Source organism: Cnephaeus nilssonii (genome assembly GCF_951640355.1).
Source record: "Cnephaeus nilssonii genome assembly, chromosome: 5".
NCBI lineage: Eukaryota > Metazoa > Chordata > Mammalia > Chiroptera > Vespertilionidae > Cnephaeus > Cnephaeus nilssonii.
Window position 1 is genome coordinate 37,073,473 of NC_137076.1, and position 13,509 is coordinate 37,086,981.

Consider the following 13,509-nt stretch of genomic DNA (forward strand, 5'->3'; position numbering starts at 1 on the left):
CTTAAAGGCAAAGTGAAAAAGAGTGTATAGTTGTTTCTCTGAGGGATGAAGAAACAAGAGGAATAAGTCAGAATTTAAGTTACACATTCCAAGAAACACGTATTCACTGGCCCATATATTAAGAAAGGAGAAGTTTCAAAAAGCTATTCCATTTTATATATCAAACATCTTAGAAAAAATAAAAACCAATTAATGTTATTGTTACAACTAGTAAATAATACATCTGTTGTCAGGTTAATTACAAAAACCAATAAACTGATATTGTCCTGAGGGAAGAAACATGAGCAAATTATGAAAATTATTTGTCTGAAGCAATGAATGCAGTACAGTCATATTAACTTTATTTTATTTTTTAACTTAAAAGCATTATTCGAAATGACATCATCTTTAACAAAATACCTCTAAATGAGAAAATGGATGATATTTAAATTACAAGTAAGAAACATTTTTGAAATCCATTTGACCAAAATGGATTCTAAGTAGGGAAGCATTCATCTCAGTAGGAAATCTGACAAGTCAAGTATTTTCATAATTAAACAATAACACCCAGCAAATACCTATCTTGTGCCTACTATCTACTAGGCACAATTGTAGGTGCTAGGAATATGGCAGTGAAAAAGACAAAATCCCTGTCCTCATGAAGCCTATATCTATTGAGGGAAATTAAAAAAAAATGAAATATATTTTTAAATTGAGATAAATACTGTAAGAAATAATAAATCAATATGAGATGACAGCCCTTGATGAGGTGGTGGTGGTGGAAATCAGCCATTTGAGCCAAAGTGGTCAGTTTAGAGAGTCTACATTCTCAAATATAGAATGTTATTGATGATGAGCATCTGAAGATTTACTCTTAAGTGCCATGAACTTCTGCAGGTACGGATTAACATGGAATCACAGAGACAAAAAGATTTTCCTAACGCACCTTGTCTAATATCTTCATATTAGACGACATTGAGAATGGGAAATCCAGCCCGGCTAATGTGGCTCAGTGGTTGAGCACTGACCTATGAGCCAGGAGGAGGTCATGGTTTGATTTCTGATCAGGGCACATGCCTGGGTTTCGGGCTTAATCCCCAGTAGGGATTGGGCAGGAGGCAGCTGATCAATGATTCTCTCTTAATATTGATGTTTCTATCTCACTCTGAGATCAATTAAAAAGAGAGAGAGATAGAATGGGAATTCCAGTTGATTTTACTAGTTTCACAATATGGTAATGAGCAAGGCTGGTCCTCTAATCTATGCTTGCCAGTTCTCAGTCAAGTATTCTTTAGCAATTTTTCATTTACTCTGTGTCTGTATGAATAAAAGGATATGATTCAACTTCATATAGCCACAAAGCTCCTAATCTTACAGTCTTTGGGTCTTTATTTCAACTTCTCAGTCTTTCCCTGATGCTCTATTGAAAATTGCAACCCTAAAGGTTGGGAGATAATTCTCCACAAGTTGGTTTCATTTTGGAACATTGCGCAAGTCACTTCCTTTTGTTCTAGATTATTCTTTCAAGAATGTCCTTGAAAGATTAAAATTGTGTCACCTCCAGAGCAAAGAGCAGGTTTGCTTAACTAGGGCCTTGGAATATAGTAATAGTGTCATCCTTTTGATCAAAGGGTGTGTGGTCAGGTCCTTAAGCTCAAGATTCCTGTCCTGTAACACAACCCAAGTCTGAAAATAGAGTAGCGTGCTTGTCTCCTGGGTGGGTCAGGCTTTAACATGACTGCCTCTGCTCTTTGATGTCCAAGGCTCTCACTATCCAAGTGCTGTCCTGTTGGTTGGCAGGGCAGGAGCCTGAGTCTTAATGGCCCAAATTGTGGTGTTATGACACCTTCACTAGTAAAGGTGGCTAATAAATCTCAACAAAATTCAGGGGCCTGCTCACCAAGTAAAGGTTCTTGTTACTCTGTGGGTGGATTCATACAGCTCAGTCCCTCTGTAAGTCAACATTTGTTCCCACAGCTCTGGTCAATACCTGATGGAGTTGTATTTTTAGCAACCTTTAGGTTATTGCCACTGGCCTACGTGTTTGTTCTGCTACCTGGAAAACTAAAGGTTGGCAGGGGTTGGCTGATTAAAATCTTTCTTTGGGGCCACAAACTCTGGAAACAAATCCTGACTGGACTGTCTGGGTCACTGGTATAGATAGCCACAGTAAGAGGCTGTTCTCTGATTATACTAACTTGCTTCTCTCTCTTCAAAATGGTAAGTTGAATCATCAGGGTGATTGATCAAGGATTTAAGGAAACAGCACGAGTAGATTATATTGCACCTCAGATCTTAGTGAAGATCTGTCCAAATGAGACTACTCTTTATAGGATATATGGCAGAGGGATAAGTGACTTACTATGTGCACCCTGTGGGAAGTCGTTCCTACCTTGGGAATTATCCATTTAGAAAAGGTGATATTAAATTGGTGCCTAACTTTAACTAAAGTCATTAACTACACTACTTTGGTCCTGGAAATCATTCAGGCTAGCCTCAACTCACTGTCAGGATGGTTATGCATAGTGTATTTGCCCTAGACTTTCCCATTGTACCTGGCTTAATGCCTTAGGCAAAGTAGAGAGATTATCAACAACAACAAAAAACTTCAGCTGAAGGCTACCTGACTTTCTTGGTTAGACCTTTATGGTTTATGGGATTTGTTCATGTGATTGGGTCTTGGGCATGGGGTGGCATGTTCTAGCCATTTTGTTGGAGTAGTCTTAATAAAATGCTGTATGAAATAAATTGAACACATTTTTTATATTATTGGGAGGCAATTCTCCATGTTTGTCTCATATTTCTGTGCATCCTCTGACTGAAACACTGATAGCCTTTTATTCTGGACTATCTTTTTAAGGATGTTAGTATAGCTAACAGTCCTGGAAGACAAAAATAGTTTCAACCCACACAGCAAAGGGAGGCATGATTACTTCCAATATAAAAAAAGTAATGTTCCCTCTGGAAGAAAGGTTAGACAGGCCTACTGCCTGTTGTAAATGATTTGGTCTCCCTATGCTTGGAGTTCCTGTCCTATACTGAGTAACCCATTGCATGCGTAGGCATCACTTGGCCACCTTCTCATCCCCTGTGGTAATTCAGTCTCGAGGAAATGGTGCAGTCTGATACCCTGGCTACTGCTTGCTGTGAGTAATACAATTCTTTGTCTTTGACCCAGGAGTCTTGTGTCCTGCTGGCATCCATGAAACTATTCCAGCTTAATTTGTTAGCTTGCAAATTGAGTATATTCTCAGACCCTTCACAGTTCTTGACAGTGCCCTCCCTGCCACTTTTATGTTTTCTTCTTAGCACACTCATCATCTAATATACCTTGCTTATATTTGACTTATTTATCCTGTTGATTGTTTCTCTCCCCTAGCAGGGAGTTTTGTCTATTTTGTTCACTGGTAAGGCCCTAGTGCCTAGAACAGAGAGAGTCTAGAGTTGATAGCTCACAAATACTTTTGAACAAATGAACTTGCTTACTGCATCTTCAGCATCCCATGCAGGCAGAAAGTAGCCAAGTAAAGTATGCTGTGATCCAGCCTCCTGATTAATATTGTTGATACTATTTATGGGTGAGCAGAACGGTATGTATGGATGTGAGCTGATTTAGCTTCAATTATGCGCAGAAAACTGCATTATATAGCATGAACTCTTGTATTCTCTTCATTTCTCTAAAACAATTTGTCTGTATAGCACTTGCCTTATCTTTTTTATTATGTTTTAGAGGAAGAAGTTGGCGGACTACCTGGAAAGGTTAAGCTTATTGGTGCTCTTGTTATCATCACTGTCGGTCTCCTCTGGTTCCCCCTCACCCCCGCCAATATTATTTTTTATCTTTTGTCTTTGTCTTTTTAACATTTTTTTCCTTGCATCCTACCAAATGGCCATTTGTCTCTTGTCATTTGCCTTAAAACCATCTACAATTTTTTCATCTCTGTTACCACCTTGAATTTCTTTTTCATTGCTCTTACTATTTGCCACTAATTTATCAAAAGGGTGGTTTATGTTAGATGTCATTTCCTCTCTTAACATTGACTTCATTTTCAACCTTTGCTATCTGATTTCTCCACTCACCACCATAGAAAGTGTTCTGTAATGATCTGAATTTACTAAATCCAGAAATCTCTTCTCACATTCCTTCTTCCTAAAATACTTCATTGTTATCTCAATTCCTACCTACCCACTACTTATTAAAATTCCTTTCTCCTTTTGTTTTTACCATATAGGGTGATCTTATGTTTATCTTCCTATACAATGATTGCTTTATTTGGTATTTCTCTCAAGAGAGAGAGAGAGAGAGAGAGAGAGAGAGAGAGAGAGAGAGAGAAAGAGAGAGAGAGAGAGAGAGAGAGAGAGAGAGAGAGAGGTAAAGAGAAACATCGATGTGAGAGAGACACATCAATTGATTGCCTCCCACATGCTCTCAGACTAGGACTGGGGATCAAACCTGTATATAACCTTGACCAGAATTGAACCCAGGACCCCTTCAGTCTGATGCTCTATCCACTGAGCCAAACTGGCTAGGGTAGTATTTCTCTTCTTCCTTATTTAACATCCTAAATATAGATAGTTATCCATTAGTTCAGCAGATATTGATTGAGTGCTTACTGCATTCTAAGAATTTAGGCTGCATTAGTGAACAGAATAGTCATAGATCATGAACTTACATTCCTACAAAGAGAGCTGGGCAATAATAAGTATAATAAATAAGTAAAAATTACATATCATCTTAAAAGTCAATAGAAGAAAAGAAAACTCAAGCAGAATAAGGGGCATCCTGAGTGTGGGTGAGGTTGCAAAAGTTGGAAGCAGAAAGCATGTATTATCAGTAAGATTAGGCCTCATTGGGAATACAGTTCACCAAGGACTCAGGGGCTCATCTCATTTTCTTCTTGCCATAGCCCTTGGGGAGCTCATACTCTTTAAATTCTATCACTAGCAGCTCTATGCTGGTGACTTCTCAATCTATACCTGTAACACTACCTCTCCTCTGAGGTGTGGTTCTGTTTAAATCTTAGTATTATTCATCAATTCAACAAAGGTTTGAGCACCTACACTGTGCCAGGATTTCAAAAACACGGCAAAGATGAACAGTCAACTCCCTGCAATTCAATGAACGCATATAATAGGAATTACTGTGATTTAGCAGCATCATTTTAGAATCACCAGGAAGGGCATTAATAGAGAAGTAGGAGTACTAAGAATGGCCACGGAACTCAGTCTTAGGGAGGGAGCATGGAAAAATTCCCGGAGAGGGTGACCCTTCATTTGAGACTTAGTAGGAGATATCCTAAAGCCTATCCCAAATGCCACGACTTTATAAATTCCATCCCAGTTGAATAATATCAGTTCTTTCTTTGACCCTCGTCTCCAACCCAAGAGCACTTATATTTTCTTTCATTTCTTGGAGAGAATCTTACACTACAATGCATTATAGTCATCAATGTGTTTTTCTCTCTACCAGACTTTGACAGCAAGTCTATGACTTACTCATATTTGTATCCATCATGTACACACGTATACACACATGGTGCTTGTTTGTGGATTCAAATTCTGCAAAGAAGTAAGTTAATGAACCAAATGGAAAATGAAAAATTCGCATGTATTTTTGACTTACTTGTATGAAAGTCCAAATGTGATAAAAGGTAAGGAGTCTTGTACAATGTAGACAAGGGTATAAGTTTAATATTAGGAATACAAAACAAAGATTTATAAATTTTCTCTTCTTTTGGTTCTTTCTCCTCAGACATTCCATCATCACTTACCCAAGGAAACCACACTTTTTGCCGAATCCTTGACTATTCCACGGGCTTGCTCTATAACAACCATTTCTATGTGATCTGGCAATTATAAATTGCAGGTTAGGTTTCTCTAGGCCAGACCAATGTCTAGGATAATTTGCATGGAAATTGCTGTGATTATATAGCTCTATTTCAAATGACTATGTCATATAATAGTGGTCATTATTCATAGTAGCTGAACATGAAAGTAACCCCACGCTGGCTTTACAAGTAGTATCAGTGACATAAATGACTCATCTTAGAGAAAACTACTTAGGCACAAGTAATTATTTTAAAAGGTATATTTTATTTGCATAAGGACCTATGTAGAATGGCAACATTAAAAACAAACAATTGAAACTGTCACCATCCGGCAGCATCTATGTGTCTCCCCACCCCCACCCCCACCCCTCACTAGAGTATGCACAGTGCTGTGGAGAAGTGTCGGTTGTACTGAAGCAGTGGTCGGCAAACTCATTAGTCAACAGAGCCAAATATCAACAGTACAACGATTGAAATTTCTTTTGAGAGCCAAATTTTTTAAACTTAAACTTCTTCTAACGCCACTTCTTCAAAATAGACTCGCCCAGGCCATGGTATTTTGTGGAAGAGCCACACTCAAGGGGCCAAAGAGTCGCAGTTTGCCGACCATGGTAGTGAAGTATTAACTCCTGGGACTTCCCCATATCCTGGTCAGCCTATTCCTGGCCTGCCTGGATGTATGTGAGGGTTGGCTGTAGCTCTCTGTACCTTATGAGTACCAATGACCAGAGTTTTTTCTTGCTTTAGAGCCAGAATCTCAGGAGTCCATACCTAAATCCCAAGTTTGGTGAACTTAAGATAGTAGGGAAAGAGGCATATGATGATTTCTGTGACCAACTTGGTGTTTAGGAATTCATGTTATCTAGTGTCTTGAGTAAAATTCTCAGTTCTTGAAGTGATCAAGAGCATTTTTATTTCCTTAGTGTTGTCTCCATGATGTACCAGTCAGAATTGAGATACTAAAAAAATCAACAAAATTTCTAGAGGGTGAAATTATCTGATATTAGAGAGTCACTGGAATGTTTAGGAGCTTTGACTTTTGATTCAGACAAAGCTTATATCAATCCCCAGTAGGCTATACACTAGCAGGCACTTTGGACGAGGTGTTTCATTTCTCTAAGCTCTAGTGTTCTCACCTGAGAAATGGGGATGTTAATGGAACCAATTTCATAAGGTTGTTTGGAATAGTATCTGAAATGATGCTACTTTAAAAAAATCCTTATCTTCCAGACATTATATATGGAAATATGTATAGGTGAAATCATAAGAAGGTTCAGATTTACTTCAAATAGTACAGATGAGAGGAAATGTGTGGGGATATAGACATGTTTATTATTGGCCATGAGTTTGTAATTATAGAGGATGGGTTATGAGGTACATGGGAGTTCATGATACTGTTTTATTTTATTTATCTTATTTTTAAGTAATCCTCACCGAGGATATTTTCCCATTGATTTTTAAAGAGAGTGGAAGGGAGGGGGAGAGACACACAGAGAGAAACATCAATGTGAGGGAGACACATCGATTGGTTGCCCCCCTCACGTACACCGAACAGGGCTAGGGATAGAGCCTGCCACTGAAGTACATGCCCTTGATTGGAATCAAACCCGGGACTCTTCAGTCTGCAGGCCAATACTCTATCCACTGAGCCAAACCAGCTAGGGCTGATACTATTTTATTTAATATATTATTGAACTTTTTCATAATTGAAATGTTTTCAAAGATAAAAGATAACGAAAGTAAAGCTCATAGAATAGTGTTTGGCACATAGTACTGTATTAAATAAATGAATTATTATAATGCTCTTCTTCGTAAAGTAATGGTTAGCATTATGGAAATAGTGAAATAGAGATAGATGTTTGTCACCTTTAATATGAATGGTTCTAACTTTTACAAGATTTTTTTTTAAATAGGATAACAATCAAGTTGTTCCTGCTATTTATGAATTTTTTTCTGTTGATTGATTAAAAATATAGCTATTTTGTTAGTTATCTCAAACCAATAAAGGACCTATAGCTATTTTTTCATCTTCTCATATCCAAGTCTAGTAGAATGGGTGAAAAGAAAAAAAAACCAACTAGACGATTTCTGAATGTTATCACATGATAGTAACAAAATTAAAAGCAACTGCAAAATTTTAACTAAATCAAGAACTTTTTTTTTTTAACCTTCACCCGAAGATATTTTTCCATTGATTTTTAGAGAAAGTGGAAGGGAAGGGGAGAGACAGAGAGAAATATCGATGTTAGAGAAGTACATTGATTAGTTGCCTCCTGCACAAGCCCTGTCCAAGGCCTGGGCCTGGGAGGAGCCTGCAACCGAGGTATATGTCCTTGACCTGAATTGAACCCAGGACCCTTTGGTCCACAGGGCAGCACTCTATCCACTGAGCCAAACTCGCTGGGGTTCAAGAACTATTTTTATTTGCTTAATTAGGAAAAAGAAATTCAATAATTATGTTCTGGGATAGCACAACTATATCGAGATCTCAACATTGTTAACAGAAATATCTAAACTAATGTTCATTATTAACATCCATCTCTTCTTGTTCCTATGGGGCTATGTGCAGCCCTGTGCCCAGGCCAGAACCCTGTTACCTCCTGAGGCTGTTCAATATTGCAGGACCGGTTTTCCTCTCCCTCTTTGGATACCCATAGAGCTCTTCAAATCCCCGAAATGGCTGCTGGACCGCCTGTTCCCCCTGCCCTCGTGGGATTTCCTGTCGTGTAGTCGATGTCTCCTCTTCTAAGACAAAAACCGAACTGTGAAACACACACTTCCTGTAGGATTTCACAAATCCTTCTTTTCGGAAATTTTCACTTTTTCTCACTGTCTGAAAGTCAAGCAAATCTCTGACACCCATGTTCTCCAATGGTTCTGCCCCTTTCTGTGACTTCTGGAAATAATTATCTTTGCACTTCAGAGATGAAAGCTTGGTTATATATGTGAGAGACCAAGCAGATGTGGCAGAACAGATTACACTGCACATTGTCTCATGTCACAGCTGTACAGCTGATGGAGAGCTTGCCTGTGATGATGTCGTTTAGAGCTGTTAGCAAAGATGGTTGTTTGGAGGGAGAGGATGAACATCCCTTCTATCGCATGATCTAGCAGTGAAAGAAACCTCGGGTGCATGCGTCCAAATGATTTGGGGCTTTTATTTTCCTTTTAAAATGTTTATAAGTAAAACCTGGATACAAAGTAAAGCAAAGTAGGAAATAGACAACAAGTGTTTAGAAAACTCCCTTTGCCAATAGTCACGATGACACAGAAAGCAATCTATACATATAAAAGCTTAAGCGACCATTATGACCAGTCAACCTAATGCCAGGTTGCCAGGTCACCATGACATGCACTGACCAGCAGGGGCAGACACTCAACACAGGAGCTGCCCCCTGGTGGTCAGTGCACTCCCACAGCCAACTTCCCACAGCTGGCCAACCTCCCGCTGTCCCTCCCCCCTGCCAGCCCCAATCTTCCTGGATTGGGATGGAGAGAGATGGCCCTGATCGGCCCTGATTGCTGGCCAGGCTGAGGGACCCCACCTGTGCACAAATTCATGCATTGGGCCTCTAGTTTTTAAATAAGAAACGATTGTGCCATTAGTTTAATAAGGAGTAGTATGTATCATACTGTGACAAGTACTTCTCATTATCAGGTGTGTTTTTTTTTATGTTTTTTTTTTTATCATGGAGCCTATGATTACAAAGCATTTTTAATCTTTCTTTTTAATTCTTTAAAGAAGAGTTTTTTGTTTTTTGAAGAATTCCACAATTCAGATAGTAACCTGCAACTAGATAGTGCTTTACATTATTCAAATAATCTCATGTCTATCGGGTGACAAGGTAATTTTAAAACTATCTTTAAAAATGTGATGCAGAGTAAGGAAGCATTCCATGTGTGCCCCTCATGTCACATAGCACGCATCAAGCCTGCACTCTCATTCCTAATTCATGATGGTTGAAATAGAATGAAATGAATCCTGTTTTCTCAAAGCTGCAAAGAAGAAGGAAGAAAAACACATGTAGTTCTTGATATCTAGATGATAAATCTCCTGGGGAAGTTTGGGGACCTGGTGGCCACCCTTCTGGAGGGCATCAAAACTTTGACTCAAATGGCCAATCCAGAACCCTGCAACTTCATGATGGACCTTCAGGTATTTAATGAAAGGAGGATAAAAATTCATTTTGCTGGAAGATCAAGTTGAAAAAGTATCAAATACCTCTGTGTGTGTGCACGAAAATGGATGGCAGGATTCATATTAGAACTGTCTATGGATCCTAGTCTGTTTTACTGTGTTCACTTTAAAATAAACATTAATTATTTTTTGTGCTTGGTATTGAAAGCAGAAATGTAGAAAAGGTTTATGTTTTATTGATTTTTTTATTATTTTATTTTTATTTGTTTATTATTTTTGTATTTTTCAGGTAAAACTATGCTCTCTTTTTAATTCATATTCCATTCTTGGTTGCAAGTAGGTCCCCACCTCTCATGAATATTGCATCTGAACAGGCTGAGCCAGAGCCAGTCCGACCAAAGGCCCCAAACCAGGGCTTCTGGAATAACAAGAACAGCAAAACCAGCTTCTTCATTTAGAAAGGGCCTGTGAGCAGGAGGATCCAAAGCTCACTCTCTAAAAAGAAAACCTGGAGCTCAATATAAAAATGGAAACCAAAGCCCACTGCATGGGAGAACATATTTGCCAATGTTATCACCGATAAGGGTTTAATCTCCAACATTTACAGGGAACTCATACAACTTAACAAAAGGAAGATAAACAACCCAATCAAAAAGTGGGCAATGGACCTAAATAGATACTTTTCTAAAGAAGACAGAAGGAAGGCCAAGAGACATATGAAAACATGCTCAAAGTCACTAATTATCCGAGAGATGCAAATCAAAATGACAATATGGTACCATCTCACACCTGTCAGAATGGCTATCATCAACAAATCAACAAACAAGTGCTGGCGATGATGCAGAGAAAAAGGAACCCTGGTGCACTGCTGGGGGGAATGCAGACTGGTGCAGCCACTGTGGAGAACAGTATGGAGTTTCCTCAAAAAACTAAAAATGGAACTCCCATTTGACCCAGTGATCCCACTTCTAGGAATATATCCCAAGAAACTAGAAACACCAATTAAAAAGGATATATGCACCCCTATGTTCATAACAGCACAATTCACCATAGTTAAGATTTGGAAACAGCCTGAGTGCCCATCAGCAGATGAGTGGATTGAAAATCTGTGGTACATCTACACAATGGAATACTATGCTGTGGTAAAAAAGAAGGAACTTTTACCATTTGCAACAGCATGGATGGAACTGGAGAGTGTTATGCTAAGCAAGATAAGCCAGTTAGAGAAAGATAAATATCATATTATCTCACTCATTTATGGAATATAATGAACAACATAAACTGATGAACAAAAACAGATCCAGAGACAGAGAAGCATAGATCAGACCATCAGAGGGAAGCTAGGGGAGGGCAGGGGTAACGGGGGAGAGATCAACCAAAGGACTTGTATGCATGCATATAAGCCTAACCAATGGACACAGACACCAGGGGGGTGAGGGCATGAGTGTGTGGTTGAGGGGCAATGGGGGGATAAGGACACATATCTAATACCTCAATCATTAAAGAAATGTTAAAAAATGGAAACCAAAATGTATCAGATATGAAGCATAGTACCTCATATACTCAAGGTCATGATGGTTTTTGGAGAAATAACTATCTGATTATCTGTCCTCTTGTATTAGGAAGGGCCCCATGCCAGCATTTTTAAAGGAAGATGTTTTTGTTTCTATTTCATTTCCCAAACCGGTATAAAATCTACTAAAACGGAGATAATGAATCAGAATAAATCAGCTCACTCACAAGAGACACACCTAGATAATGATTTTTGGTTGCTGAGAGTATTCAGCAGCATTATTTCAAAGTGGCAAACTTAGAAGTATCCTCAAAGGAGAATTCGAAAGCGGCAGCCACAGTCACTGGTAGAGTTATGTGAGATACACAGACATACAACCCCATGTTTTCTGTTTTTTGTTTTTAAATATGTTTTATTGATTTTTTAAAGAGAGGAAGGGAGAGGGAGAGAGAGTTAGAAACATTGTCGATCAGCTGCCTCCTGCACTCCCCCCAACTGGGGATGTGCCTGCAACCAAGGTACATGCCCTTGACTGGAATGAACCTGGGACCCTTGAGTCCGCAGGCCAACTCTCTATCCACTGAGCCAAACCGGTCAGGGCAACCCCATGTTTTTCAGTGTATATGTCAAGGGGCCCAAACCCCTGATTATCAAAGTAAGTTATTCTGTACATTACAGTGCATGGAACAATAGAGGGAAAGATTTCTTGGAGAGTGACCGAAAGGCATCTGCAAGAGGTTCCTATCACTCTGAGTGGAAGGCCTGGAGCCAGCGCTGCAGCATGGCCTTCATTAGCTTGATCCCTTCCCTTCTTTGGTTGCGTGGCCTCAGTAGGAGCGGCCTTCTCTAAACTTTCTGCAGACTTCTTCTCTTCCTCTTCCTCCTCCTCTTCCTCATCTTGGGGATAGAGGTCCGGGTACTTCCCCATGCATTCCTGCATGGCCCGGAACTGGTCTACACAGTCAGATCCCTTTAGACCCTCCGTGCTGTAGTGGAAGCAGGAAAAGGCTGACTCGAATTGTTCCCCACAGGGGCCACTAGCCATTCCCGCAAGGCATGGGCAGTTCCAGTTAATGTCTCCATTCTGCAGGATCAATCCATGCTCCTCATATGAATCCCTGGGATCGTCAGTCACCAGCTCTGCATTGCTTGGAGTTTCATGGTCTTCTTTGGTCACAAATATGTTTCGATCCTTCCCTTCCTGCCCGCAGTAGGCCGTGGCTGCAGCCCAGCGCTCAGACCTCGCCTTGGTTCAAGCCGAGACCTCTTCTCGGGTAGTTTATCGATTATTTTAGATGATTGATGTCCAGCGCTCACACACTTAACGTGCATTTTACAAAGGACTTCCCTTGCCACAAGATTTGCAGGGTCTGTGAGCACTTGAGGATTATGATTGAGGGCATTTTGCATTTTCCAGATAAGTAATTTCACATTCACTCTCCCTTCCTCTCAGTTCCTGTGCCGGCAGGGCCTGCTTTGCTCTATTCGATCACATTCTGACCAAACTGGAGGCCCCGCTGAACTGGCACTTCGTTGTAAAATTAGCTTGACGCCTTTCAGGAAAAATTTGTGTGTTCCACTTGTGAGCTCATGTAAAACTTTCTCTCTGCTGTCCTTTATTCAGTTTCTCCAGTACAGTGGTCATTCATGTCTCATTCTCTTTACATTTCCTGATGACTTTACATGATCATATCCTCCTGAAGAATTGATTGGTACTTTAGTGGGTGATTGCCATGTATGTGTTGCCTAGATAGAGCAGAGAGAGCATCATTGATGTACTTAGAAGAACAGAAAGATCAACCTGGTCTCTGCTATTACTGTCCAAAAAGTATAAAAGGATCAATAGTCCATAACAAAAATAATAACTACATTATTTGGGGAATTAAGAGACATTTTTTGAAACATTTAATGGTAGGATTTATCTTGTACAAGTTTAAATGAGAATTCAGCCAGATTTTCCATGGAAGCTCCTTTATTGCATAGTAAGTTATATCTGCTCTGGAATATTTCTGAGCACTGAGACATTTAACATATCCTACAAGTAAACAATT

At 39.5% G+C, this 13,509-nt stretch overlaps 1 pseudogene across 1 annotated transcript in view; it reads right to left on the minus strand.

Annotated features, from left to right (window-relative positions):
- Positions 1–12,249: 12,249 nt before the first annotated feature.
- The window catches only part of LOC307099027 (mitochondrial intermembrane space import and assembly protein 40-like), a 96,240-nt pseudogene continuing 94,980 nt past the window's right edge, over positions 12,250–13,509 (minus strand). Inside the window, exon 2 of the transcript in view lies at positions 12,250–12,704. The product of the transcript in view is annotated as a mitochondrial intermembrane space import and assembly protein 40-like (transcript). The remainder of the gene's footprint in view (positions 12,705–13,509) is intronic.